Below are 14,664 nucleotides of genomic sequence, written 5' to 3'. Positions count from 1 at the left end.
ATATCCTGTTGATATATCATACTTTAGTATTCAGGGTCATTATAAGGGTATTCATTTAGTTAATCAGGAAAGTATGAGGCTTTGTGAAACTCTGACTTTCTTTTCTGAAATAACAATTCTTTGGAATTCTCAGTTCATGTGTTTAACAAACTTTCTCTTATCTGGGAACATTTTGAGAAGATAATTCATAATTAATGTTATTAAGACTGTAATTAGCAGTAGCCTAGATGAAATTGTTTTAAAATTTATTTTTTTTTAATGTGATGTTTATTTAAATTATCCATTCATGAAATCCTGTTGCACAACTAAAAGAACTACAGGTTCTAGTGTTCAGCTACAAACTCAGTGTTACTGGCCATCGTGTGCTAAAGATTGATATCCAAAAAGTCATTTGTTTCTAAAATTCTTTGCATTTCCTCCAGTTGCTAAAACACTTCTGGTTCAAAAGTATATAACGGTACTGCATATAAGGCTCATATAGTGAGATTATAGTTTTATTATTCTGTAGAAATAAGAATTGCTTCTACAAAGTCAGATGGATTGTATGCTGGACTTTGGTTTTTATAAAAAGCTCATGTTCTGTTGTTGATACCAGTCAACATTCCTGTTTATGATATTCGTATTCACAGTTGTCTTTCAGAGAAATCACCAATTTGTAAAGATTGAATTGAGGTGGGAAGAAAGGAGTGACTGAGGATGAAATTGGTGGAGTTATTTTGATAGTTAATATCACAAGTACATTCCTAAACACTTGCTATTTGAGGTTCCTGAAGTTTATCATCTTAAGGGTCATATAGATACAACCTTTAAAAAATATGACAACAAACATGTATTATTGTAATTATGTATTCTTCTATAATTAAAATGGATCTGGTTTACTGTATGATATTACTATGTGCTTTGGGGTGTTTGGTAAATGACGATACTGTCCTCCTTCATCTTATTATGGATCTATTTCAAGCTGAACAGTTTACATGACATCTTTGTGTGTCCTAGAATATGTTTTTAAAAGTAAACTTCTAATTTGATTCATGGATTAGACAGAATTTAGCTGTCTAATCCATTTCAGATGGATTTCATTGATGTTCTTAGGGCTGTGGAATCATGTCATGTTTTTCTTTCCATATCATATGTTAAAATTTACTTCTGTCTGCCATGAAGACTGATGCAGAATGCAGTTTATTTGCAATCAATGAAAGTTCTACCGCACTTGACTTCTTTCCAGTTTTCTTTTATGTATATTTGTGGGGTTTTTTTTTTAATTTTTAACAAAGGGTAATTTTCTTTTTTAAAAAAGATAACTGAGTTGATAAGCAGTTGTTGGTTAGGAGCAAATATTTCAAATGGTTTAAATTCCTGAATAGTGATACAACTTCCTGATGAACTTATAAAATAATTTTATTCATACACAGTTTCTGGTTACAATTATCTACATTATTTTGTTTAGGATCCGTAGATTGTTTGCATGCTTCTTGGTTTTGTTTTGTTTTGTTTCTTGTAATTCAATTTTACTACTCTCTCCTTGTACCATAAAACAATATATATTATTTTAAAAGCTAACATATAATTTGAAAAGATACATTTACTTAATTTTTGAAAATGTTTTATAAAGTTTCTTTTAAAAATTAGTAATGCTAGCCTATTTTCTACATGGAATCTGATTATGTTGAAGTATAGTTAGGGAAAAAGAAGAGGTGTGATTACAATGCAGATTTTGAGATAAAATCGCTAAAAAGTTAAAATGTAGGTAGCTCAAATGGTATGTGATCATTGAGAACAAAGACTTTCAGGAAATTCCTCTGGGTATGTTCCAATGTTGTATTACAATGTAGCCCTGAGGTAGAGTGAGACTGAAAGCAACATAATTGGTTGCATAAAAATGTATGGTTTTCTGAAACCAACCAAGTGATTTGTGTGTGTGTGTGTGAGACCTAGTTGTCTTTTTTAAGAAGATGTATTTAAAGATCATTCATAAACTATAAACTAACACTTGATGTGCCAGTTATGTTTTATGTGTTCTGTTATTAATTCTGCTACCTAGAACTAATGGCACTCCCCTTCAAAATATCTAGATAGGCCATTCTCTCTCCGTAAATGGTGCACCAACAAGGAGGCAGAGAAGGGCTTAAGAAATGTCTGAGAAATACAGTCTGCAAAGAACAGTTTCACTTTGAGATATTTTAATATAATTACAGCAATTTGAGAAGGAAGACTTAAATTAAAATATATATTTTTCCAGGTGGAAAATGTTCCAGCATATTTTCCACAGTGAAGAGAAAATGCCTACTATCTAGCAAAAAAATGGAATTTATTTTTTATGATATGCTTTTTCAAATTATCTGAAATGCTATCATTTTTGAAATGAAAATGTTAGTTATGAATGTTAAATATGCTTTTAAGTACATTTACAATAAAAAGTCACAATGGATTAAGGTTAAAATGTCTTAGTAAAGTGAGTGCTCTAATACTTCGGAATTCTTCAAAGGCAAGAAAAAAATTACACAAAATATGCTTTTCAAATGCCAGATATACAATATTAATTTCCCAATGTTTCTGTTTTTATTTAAAATCTTTAAATTGTTGCATTCATTCTTCCTTTGATTGATTTTAGTACCATATTTGAGATTTCCTCATGGTTTCTCATTACAATTTACCATGTCACATTATATGTTATGTATTTTTATTATTCATGCCATTGTGTTGATTCACATTTCCATGTCTAACTATAAATTTGCTGATTTCTTTCTTTTGTTTCCATCATTATGTGCATTTAATTCATTGAAGAACAAGAAAAATATAACTCATCCACAAAAGGTAAATATTAATGTAACTTTTTAAGCAATTTAATATTGTTCCTTTTCTCTCATAGTATACGAGTTCTATAACTGTATTTATTGAAATAATAAGCCAAACTATTTAACAGATAGCTTTGTCCGTGCAGTGATTTGGTAGGGCATTTGGTATTAACTGTTTTGTATTGTGAGCAGTTCACATCAAAGAGGAGAAGATGAAAATTAAGAGTACTTTTGCTTTGAAATGTATTTATCCACACTGACAACTAGAGAACGATTCTCTTTGGAAAAGAATAGCATATTGATAATGTGTTTTTGTTTATTTGCATTCCCCTGCTCTCATAGATAAAGGGTTTAAGTCTTACCTTCTATGGTGCAAAGGAATAGAAAATCCCTGGGTTTTCCTTCTAAATAGCAGTAACCTTATGGCATATTTGGCCCGCTGCAGTCATGCATCTGGGAAGTAGCTGCCAGGATGCTACTCCTCTTGGCCTCAGGAGGGTTAGAACACCTATTAGTTCTTTCTTCCTGAGGGACACAGGAGTGAAACCGTTCAGCCTGCTGTGTCGGCACCTTGCTGACCTGCCTTGTGGTTCTTTGGATCACATTTGGTGTTCGGTCTTTGGACTTGAGTCCCACGTAGATGCAGACCTCCTCCAAATGTCTTGGGCCACCCTATTTGGTGTTACTGTTGGCTTGATAATTAAATATTTGCATATGAGTTTTCAGCTTAATGAAATAATATTAACAATATTAAAAAGTTATATAATGCTGCATAATTTAATAAAAGTATTTACTCAATATTTGTAGATTCGCGATTGAATTAATTTGTTGTCCATAGTAACCCTCAAAGTTAGTCCTGAGAGGACCATCATCCTTATTTTATGAAAGAGAAAACTCAGATTGAGAGAGATTAAGAGACTTACCCATTCATACTGGTGATGTGACCTAGACTGCAAGCCCAGGTCTCTTACTTTGGACCTCCTTCCTCTATACTTTAGTGCATCCTATTTTAATAGGCACAAATCCCAAACATATATCCCTAACGCTGAGTAGATTGAGGTATGTGTTACGTCTCTCAGTGTCATAGATTGAAAATGGGAGATAATATTCAATTACTTATATCAGTTTGAATTTATAAAAATATATTTATATTCTGGCACATAATACATATTCTGGCACATAACACATATTCTGGCAAAGTGTCTGACATACTAGGCAATAAATAGATATTAATAAAAATAAAATGTTACTCAGTGAGATCAAGATGCTTTGGTCCCTAGGTTTTACGCAGATTTCTGGCTATTTTGCATTTTTAATTGAGGTATCAGAAACACAAAATTAGGTTCAGTAGTACAAAAATGGCCAATACATTGGTACTTATATTCAGAAGAATTTGTTTAGATTTGCAAGATAAATTTTAGTTTGCTAAAAGCATTAAATTTTATGTTGGAGATGGGTCATGACCTCATTCATTTAGCCAAAAGGAAGAAAAATGTAATAATTTTTCACCTGGAGAGCTCTTCCTTCTATCTTATTACTAGCCAAAAGCTATAATTTGCTAATCAAAACAAAACAAAATTCATGGGTTGTAGAACCTCAGGTGTATGAAGTGTGTCCCTTTGCAGCCTCACTACACAGCGCATCAGGTTGTTGCGTTTTAACAAGGTCACTGTGTCCTGGCCGAGATTTGTCATCGCTGTACCAAGTCTGCCTTGGACACAGGGTGTGGATAAGCTCCACGGGATGCGCCCCAGGGCTGAAAACCACCAAAGAGGCACATCCCCAAATGCTGCTGGAAAGGCAGAGAGCAGCCCAGGCTGCTGTACCTCCCCCTTGGGATTTAAGGGAGCACAGCTTAGCATGTAAAGCTTGGGAAGCCAGGAAAAGACAGAAGCAAATTCAAGTGATTTCCTTAGAGTCAAATTTTAGGGGGCCTCCCTGGTGGCGCAGTGGTTGAGAGTCCACCTGCCGATGCAGGGGACGCGGGTTCGTGCCCCGGTCCGGGAAGATCCCACATGCCGCGGAGCAGCTGGGCCCGTGAGCCGTGGCTGCTGAGCCTGCGCGTACAAAAAAAAAAATTTAGGCTCACCTGCCCTATAGGAAAGAAAACGTTTTGTTTTGCATAGAAACCCTGCTGCTGTGAGCTGATCTTTTCTGGGGTCGCTCATATTGGAGAATTGAGTTATCTCGAGCGCCCCCTGGCTGATGGGGCCTGGCCCAGCCATGCCGAGCTAACGGCACAGGCCACCTACCCCTAGGGAGAGTTGGTTGTTGATGACTTGAAGACGAACTTGTAAGGTGTTCCCAGTTCGTTGAGGATTAAGAGGTTTCACAAGACGCACGATTTTCAGTGTTAAAACCAGGACAGCTCTGGGTGAACTGGGAAGGTGGGTCACCCTAAATGTAGGGAGCCACTATATAATTGTACAGCATATTTTGCAAAGCACTTCCAGAGAGGTACAAAATACCATCAACATTTTTAATGGTAGATAGAATTTATAGGGCACTTGCTCTATGTCAGTGACTTGACTGAGCTTGTCATGTCTTCCTCTCATATCTGTACAACCTGAGACATAACTATTCATATCGTCATTTGCCAGCTGAGGAAGCTGAAGCTTAGAGAGATGCAAAACCTGGCCCTGTGTCCGTCTTCATTTGGGAAGTGGTAGGACAGGGAACTGGGCTCGAGCCTCACTCCAGAGACCTCGTTCTGAACCCCTCTGATAGGCAGCCTCTCCCACATTTGGCATTGACCGAGCACCCACTGTGCACCAATACCCTGTAATTACGGTAATAGCCTGGGCACAGCCCTAAGGAAGGTGTGATGACTCCTTTTATAGAAGGAGGTCACAGGGGTTACGAGGTTGCCCACAGTAGCAAAGCTGCCGTAGGACAGAGCTGGACAGTGACGCCACGGCCCATGTTCTGTCCAGTGCCTCATGTCACTGTCACATCTTCCACTCACGGCACCGGGAGGCCCTCTCAGGGGCCCTACCTCCCCCAGTGGCCTGATTTTGGGCCGCGCATCTAAATCTTCCAATACCTGGCTTGCTCTTCAGATGAAGCTTGTACCTTGAGCCCAGTGTATTTGGACAAAGATAACACAAAGTTTGGGCTGAAAAGTTAACTGAGGAAATAGAAATGTTCCTAGCAGGTTATTTACCTTTTACCTCCCCCTTTTATGTTGGAAACTATTAGACCCTATCTTTTTAGGATTCACAGACTGTTTTATAGGCATATTTTAAATCATTCATTCTAAAAGTAAGCCAATTTTTCCCTCTCTGCTACATTTCTTGGACAGTTTTAAAGAGCCCATGAATGTAGTTTGGGGGCATCGAAATAATGATATCAGAAGATCAAAACAGAACCAGAAATTAAATGACTTCAAGGTGAGAAAAAATGTTATTATCATAATAAATTTCGAATTTATATGCCTTTAAGATAGTATTTCTTAAGTGCATTAACTTTTTGCCTTTGGGAAGCAATTTTGAATCATAACAAAACACATTTATACTGCCTTTTCTACAAATATGAATTCCCTTTATCATAAAAAATGTGTAATTTATACGCACAGAGAATGAAAGGCAGAGTTCAAGTGACTAAACAGTTTAAACAGGAATAAAGAGCAAATAGCACCTGTTGCCTTTTGTTTTCCTGTTTCACTAATAAAATATATAATAATTATTGCAACCAGGCCATTTAAGAATTATATCTCTAGTCAACTGAATTTTTAAGTTTCTATTTTAAAAATGCTCAAATAAATTACCTGTATCTTCTTTTTGAAATGTTGACAAGAGCAGTTTGAATGTTAAGTCATGCAAAATGTAATTTTTATGGAACTATCAGCATGAACCTTAATTAGGTGTAATTCATATTAAAAAGTAAAAGTCATTTTAATAATTTTCTGTTACATTATTTATTGTTTAAGTAGTTGCACACTTAGTAATATACTATGGTTATGAAACACATTATAGGAAAATATTATGTAACTTGACTTTTGCCAAAATAAGTAAACTAAGTTGTATATTCTTTACAGGCAGCATTATTTTAACTGTCATTTAAGTAGAAAAGGATTTCACCTTTATTCACATTTTTCTTAGATGCATATTGAGTAGGTGCATATTACCCAGGTGATTCACTTGTTGTTATTGTGTATTAAGATTTCAAGTTCCTTAACCTTCTAGGGCTTTGCTTTTCCTGAACTCTTATTATGAATATTCATGAATGTTTAGTCATAAATATTTAGAGCTCCATTAGTAAAAGTGTCTAATTGATCCATTTCTCTTTTTGTCACTATGGTTGTCATTCTAGCCTTCCCTTTAAACTTTAGGGGCGTAGTAAAGCGACCCATGTAAAACAGTTCCAAATTCTTGGTTTTGACCCTTTTTCTCCATTCTGCTGATTCAAATTGTGAATATTTATAATAGTAGTAAAGACTTGTAAAACTTCAAAGTATTTAACACTTAAATCAACCAATGGTCAAATTGTCAGATATGCCCCCTAGAGGGAGAACGTCGTTGCCCCTTCCTCTCTGGGGTGTGTGGGTCGTGCAGGAGAGGACGCTGAGGAAAGGCTGATGTCTAGCCATGAAGAGACTCTGATTTTTCTCCTCTAAAGCCGTACATTGCCCCTAAATATCGTACGTGTTTTTTTTTTTTTTTTTGCAAACTTTAAAATTTGTAAACACTTTGTACAGAAAAGGAGGGAAGAGACATTGAATTTAGTAGTTATGCCACAATGAGCCTTTCAAGATAGATTCTGTTGCCCTCAGTATAATTGGAATAATGAAAAAGGATGGATAAACATATTAGAGATACAGGGGATAAACAGCACGACCCCTTGGGGAGTGAGTCTGTGATTCCCCAAGAAACCTTAATTCCATGGCCTATGCGTGCTGAGTGTGTTCTAAGCAGTGCCTCGTAAGGAGGATAGTGCCTCCTTTCAAGACGGAAATACATTTAAAAACTGTTCACTACATCTGTGACTCTATTTCTGCTTTGTAGATAAGTTCATTTGTACCCTTTTTTTAGATTCCACATATAAGCGTTATCATGTGACATTTGACTTTCTCTGTCTGACTAGTCAGTATGACAGTCTCTAGGTCCATCCATGTTGCTGCATATGGCATTATTTCGGGGAGGGATAAATTAGGAGAGTGGGATTGACGTATACACACTACTATACGTAAGATAACTAACGAAGACCTACTGCATAGCACAGGGAACTCTACTGAATACTCTGTAATGGCCTATGTAGGAAAAGAATCTAAAAAAGAGTGGATATACATATGTGTATAACTGATTCACTTTGCTGTACACTTGAAACTAACACAACATTGTAAATACTCCAATAAAAATTCTAAAAAATGAATCAAAGTAAAAGCAAGAGGTATGAGACTGAAAAAAATCAGGTGCCTAAAACCAGCCATCAGTTAAAAATCATGTGCCTAAAACCAGCCATCAGGTAAGTTAAACCAAAAGCAAGAGGTATGAGACTGAAAAAAAATCACGTGCCTAAAACCAGAGAGATGTTACAATGTAGATTTAAACAGAAAAATTTTAAAGCCAATTTTTAATGCCTCTGTTCTGTTTAGAAACACCACGAGCAAAAGTTTTGTTTTAAAAAAAAGACATTTTGTTCAAAGACATGATATAGGAAAATAATAAATAGAACTAAACATAAAACTCTTTAAAAATAAAAATTAAAAAAAATAAAAAGCTGTTTAACTCTGTGTAGCACAAAAGGGAAAGGTAAAATGACAGATTTTCATCTGACTTCTTTATCTGTCCAGTATCTGATTAATATTTTCAGTGTTACTTTGGGACTTGGCAACTTTGACACTGAAAGTAAGATCTGGGTCTGGAAATCCTAAGCTTTGTTTTAGGTAGTTGAGTGAAAAATCAGCTAAAACAAGAGACAGCCTTGGGGTTTGGGCTGCAGCGAGATTTGAGTGATGGTACAGACAAATCACCTATTTCTCCTATGTCAATATTCCATTTCAATTATCTATACTAAAACACAGGCTGTTTTCTTTAAAAATCCTTAAAGGCAATGTGGTTTTTCACTAAATGTGTTACTTACTTGTTGTGTTTTATGTTTCTCATACTGGATAGATGTTTTATTTTATTTTATTGTTTATGTAACTGTAGCATAATCCTTACCATTCAAGAGAATCGTACAGGGGTGCAAGGGAAACAGTTTTGCACATTTCTACCCTTGCAAGTTGAAATGCATTTTATTCTAGGAAAATGACCCATTTCTAGCATTTCTGTATAGTCAAAATATTTTAAACATTTAATCTTTATTCATACATACTGTCTATGTCAGGGGCAAGGAGGTGGTGTGTAAGTATTCTATCAAAGTTGCTTATTATACTCATATGACTCCAAAGATAATGATGAACATGAAAGGACTACATTATCTTTTAACTGGAAAAAAAAATGATAGAAAATAACAAAATATAACCAGTAAATTTTTCCCCTTAACTTCCATGGTTTTGGTAAATTGGCAAATTTTTTAAAAAGTAAAAATGCTGGAAATTAGTTAATTGAGCAAGAGAGTAAGTCATAGTCGTTTTCCATTTTTTTGAAAATGTGAAAAAAATATCAGTACCCTATTGAAATAATACAGAGTCATAGACTACAACAGCGGGGAAGTTACTCTAAGTTACTTTCCCTTCCCTTTACAAATGAAAACTCCGTAATGGACAGATTTCAGGACTGATCAAGGCCACGGTGATGGATGCTGATGCCGCTGAGGTTGTCGCCTCTGCCGAATCTTTCCCAGTCCTGAGTTCCGACCATTTTACTCCATTGCTTCCAGATGTATGGAAAATGTTCACACATCTTCACAATTGGTATTCCTCTGAAGTCTAGAAAGCTGTGTGTAGAGACTAGCATTGCAGTCTTGAATTTTCAAATATAAAACCATCTTTCTTTCTCTTCAGGCTGTGTGTAGCTTATAATGATTACAGATTCAGTCAGCTAAACTTTTTCATCTTTTATTACTTTATAATTTTCGCGTTTCCTATTATGTTGTTTCTTGTATTTGAGTGCCCACTAGTACTGATTTTTGACAATAAAATGCTTCGGAGAAGGGGTTTTGTCAGTGCTGTCGGTAACTGAGACATTGCAAGTGTTTCCCCCATCTGCTTAATTCTACCTGACAGCTTTCAGGTGCGTGGTCATTTATCCTCGCTCTTACTGAGACACGCACTGGACCAAGGTCGGGGCTTGACTGTCGCCAAACTCGCATTGTATCAATAACAACAAGGAAGCAGAGGTGTTAAGTTTTCTATCATAAAGTGTGACAGCACTTTGTAGTTAACTAGAAGAGCTTAGTTATCCTGTGCAAATGTTACCATGTTTCACCTTTGACAAAAGAACTAGCTAACTTTGTTAGAAAATAAAATACTCATAATCTTTTTACTTCAATATATTTAATAATATAGAAATTTTCATTATTCCTATTCTCTTTTACACTGTTTCACCTGGAATAATTGAAAATACAGGCTTAACAATATATTACATGGATTATTTTTTTTTGCCTATAAACACAAGCATTTGAAATTTCAAATTCATGTTAATTTCTAGATGCATAGGGAGAAATGTCAAAGATTTAAGGACTTTGAAGAGCAGAGCATATATATTTATATATGTATTTATATATTGTAAATAATTGTATTTATATAATTGTAAATTCATGAATAATATTTAAACCACATTTATGAAAATTTAATGTTTAACTTATAATTATCAAATTACCCAGAACCATAATGTTCACAATATTTTAAAGCAAGTCATGAATGTCTGCTAAGTCAAAGGAGTTTCCCAGAAAATCACATTTCTCTTTGGAAAAGGTGGTACTACAGAAATTTTTCAGTGGTGGGTTAGGGAAGATTTATTAATGATTCTTAAACTTTCTTTTCTTTTTTTAAAGTCACAGGCCTCTTTAATAATCTTATGAAAGGGACAGATCTAGAAAAATGCATATAGACACAAACACAATATTTGCAAATGACTTCAGCTTCTTCAGTTTCACCAAAGATCATCTATAATACTAGAATTCATAGCAAAACATGGGGCATGAAAAGAGAAGTAATTATTTTAATGTCTTTATTTTTAATAATACCTAAGACTTTCCATTAGAAAACTCTAATAAATTACTTTTTAAATTGTATTTACTTTTCTCACCTTGCATGCTGCAGTTATTGTCGTTGAGTTTAGAAGACAAGAAATTATTTCATAAGTATTGTTTTAACTTAACCTCTAAAAAGAGTTCTAGTTTTATACTTTCTTAATTGTAATGTTGAGCTGATATTTGATATATGTACATTCACTGGATAAAAATACCAGAGTTTAAAAATAACAGTGGATATAGAGTAAAGTTGATCTAAAGAAAACAGATTAAGTTCCATAAATATCTTTTAGGTAAATTAATATTTGCTTTTTAAAAAGCACAATTTATTCAACATCAGACACATCAGTCAGCTTGTAGAAAGCATAGTGAAAAATTCCAGCTTTTAAAAAAAAGCTTCTGTATAAAATTACAATGTTAATTACACCCTAGGGACTAGGAGAAATGAATTATATTACTATCACTCTATGGGCACTTATAACTGAAATAACTGTACTATAGGTAAGCTATATTTTCATTAAAAGACTAAGTGAAATTACATGATAATTATATTTGTCATAGAAAATGAGAGGGGTTATTTCACTCTCTAGTATGTAGCAGTGTTTGAAATTAAAAAAAAAAAAACCCCAGAAGTCCCCGAATTTAAAATCTTTTTTAAAAGGATTAGTAATTGGCACTTTAATGATTTTGTTGGTTTCCAATGCTAGCAGTATTCAGAATGCTCCTAAAATGTGAGTTTAATGCTAGGATTTGTGGAAGAATTAGAAAATATTTTATTTCATGTTTTAATTTTGCAATTGGTATTAAAATTGTTAATATAAAAATTTTAAATGATCAGTAATCATTATTTTCAAATTAAGATATCTGAGCTCTCTGGGCTGTGGTTAATTTTACTTTTAGTGAGATACTTAACAGATAATCATATTCCGAGTATTCAATTAATTTCTAATCATTACCAAATATCTATTATTCTCTCTATAAATCACGTCTATTAATAATCATGTCTTCTGGTTCAAACTTGTGATAAATATTCTATTTTAACTCATAAATTTTTCTTACTATTTAGATTGACACACCCATAATCCAGAAATGATGTCAATTTATTCCCCAATTTACAGTTGAAAAAGAAAATGCAAAATAAGCAAAATCTGTAGAAAAGTTAAAGAACTGCCAAATTAACACTGAAGCCTCTTCATTGATGTTTATGAAAAACAATTTTACTGAAACGTGATCACTTGTATAAACAATTATTTTAAAATACACACTAATGTACACATAATCAGGAAATAGTGAGAAACGCTTTTTTAAAATGTTAATTATATGTAATTATCTGGCTTTTGATATGAGTAGGTCAATGATAAGCTGTTTGCATTTTGCTTCTGATCTTGGAATCCGAGAGCAAGCAATGGGGACGTAACAAACTACATTTTTGCTGGCAAGTCAAGGGGTCTAGTCATGATTTTGAAAAAAAATTAATTTGGAGATTTCCTTTCTTTGACAGATTAGAAGATGTCAAATTTCACTCGTTTAGGAACAAAGATAGTACATTAATCGTTTTTGGAAGGTCAAAGCGAAGTCATTTAAAACCATTTTAGGGGTTCAGTTTGTTGTTGGTTTTTTTTAAAGTCTTTAAAAAACCTGCTACTGCTGCCATTTTCCTTTGGTTTTGGCCTCGGTCCTGTGTGTTCTGCCTCTGCTTCAATACCCAGTGAGTCTACTCTGAAAGCAGAATGACAGCTGTCACCACCGGCAGGTCTTCTTGAGAGCGATGCAACACAGAGAGCAGCCTTGTCCAAGAGTTAAAAAAAAAAAAAAAAAAAAAGACCACATTTAATAAAGGGAAAAAAAGAAATGAAAATCTGCCTGGAGAGTCTTCCAGGTTCATTAGATGGAAAGCCATCCAACTCTTGGAGATGAAAATCATGGTCTTCTCTAAGGGGCAGCTGTAACCCACAGGTCCTTTGCTAATCACACACCGCCTTGAAAAGAATCTGAATCCTCTTGCTTAATTTTGTCATGGCTTCTTGGCCATCAGCTGCTGTGTCCCTCAGGCTCACCCTAGGAATTCTGTGTCCCCACATCTTTCCTTAACAAGCTTCTTTCCCAAGCCCAGGGGGAAAAAGAATAGGATTCATTTCAGTTAGTCTACCACTGTGTTCTTATGATTTAGTTTTGAGTTTTGCAAAGTAAAGATTTAAAATCAACCATGTCATAAGCTAAGTAATTCTATTTAAAACAATGAGGTGTTGTCCTGGCAAGGTTAAATCACCAGAACTGCTTCAAGCTGCTTCAGGCTGTACCTCTTGGGAGATCATCTTTTCAGTGTCAAGTAACTGACCCCCTAAGAATTACATGATGCTAAACGTAAAGGTCACAAAGCTATGGGCTAATCAATGTCAAAAATTTCTTAAAATTAATATCATTGCTGAGAAGATTAAGCTAACATCATTTAAATCTGCTTTTATCTCAAATAGAGACTACTTGGAACTGCTTTAAGCTTTAATTGTACAGTACAGCTGATCACAGTTCATTTGACTTCCTCAAAGCTCAAAGCAGGTGACCCAGGAGGTACCACGTCACAGGCAGATGGCAGAAAGAAGACACATGTACATTTTCTCATTGGGTATACGGCCTTCTATAAATACAACTCACATTTTTCAATAACTTGTCTCAACTCCTAATTCTCTCGAGTAGCATTTTGCTTTATATTACTTATTATGACTCCCTATATATTGTCAAGTAATTAGTACCTTTCTGAACTACTTTTCTCAAGATCTCTATTGAACCATCCTTTAATCAAAATAGCCATCATTTATGGTCTCAAGTCAACATTTTCAAAGCAGGTGTGTGTGATTGCTTCATTCACATAAGTGTGACATTAGGGATTGATAATCGTCTAATTTACGGAATTTAAACAAAGCTAAATGTCCAACAGCTTGGTGTGAAAATTACAATTGAAACATTCACCCACACATTTCACAGCATGTATTTATCTCCTGGGCTATGAGCCTGTATTTGAACACACAGTAAAAGCTACATATTTATTGAATTTTTATAATGAGTGTCATTGTCTTTTATCAGGGATCACAGCCATGTTTAATCACTGCAATGGAAAAAATGTGTCAACAAGTGTCTTTATAAACTCCTTGTAAGACAGGAAGTCAGCACTCACGTCAATCAGACGTATCAAAATGTCCCCTATCCTTTAAATCACAGGGCCTCTTAGCAGAAGCCCAAGTATATGAATTACAAAACAGTATGGGTCGTGGTCAGATGCATGTGTATATACACAACTTAAAAATAAATTGCAGCACTTGTTGCAGAGATTGGCAAGAGATAAGTTGTGAAACATAAACGTAGGTCTCACAACGCAGATATACGTACACGACTGTATTCGTCACTCCTCATTTGTAAGAATGTAAAAATTAAAGGCAGGGTTTTAAAGCCAAGCTGCTTGTGATGGATTCTGACTTAAAATAGCTCATACTTTATTGAGGCTATAATTCTTCCCATCTAAACAATCACTCCTGTTACTTAGGAGATGATAAAGGCATAACTGGAATACACATGTGTATTTACAAATTTAAATTAAAGAGCTAAAGTTCTATATCACATTTTCAAAAAGTATGAATTTCATTTATGTTTTCTTCAGAAATAGAAAACGAGTCTTTTCTCTTAGCAAGTCCATTTTTAAGAATGGCAAATATTCATGAAAAGCGGCTGGTAGAAATGA

At 34.6% G+C, this 14,664-nt stretch overlaps 1 protein-coding gene across 50 annotated transcripts in view; it reads left to right on the top strand.

The window, feature by feature from the left end:
• Nucleotides 1–14,664, top strand: part of RIMS1 (regulating synaptic membrane exocytosis 1) — a 471,679-nt gene that overhangs the window by 354,987 nt on the left and 102,028 nt on the right. The gene's annotated exons all lie outside the window — the stretch shown is intronic.

The sequence above is a fragment of the Kogia breviceps genome, chromosome 13, assembly GCF_026419965.1.
Source record: "Kogia breviceps isolate mKogBre1 chromosome 13, mKogBre1 haplotype 1, whole genome shotgun sequence".
Lineage (NCBI taxonomy): Eukaryota > Metazoa > Chordata > Mammalia > Artiodactyla > Physeteridae > Kogia > Kogia breviceps.
Note: the sequence above shows the minus strand (reverse complement) of the source record. Positions and strands in the feature narration are given on the sequence as shown.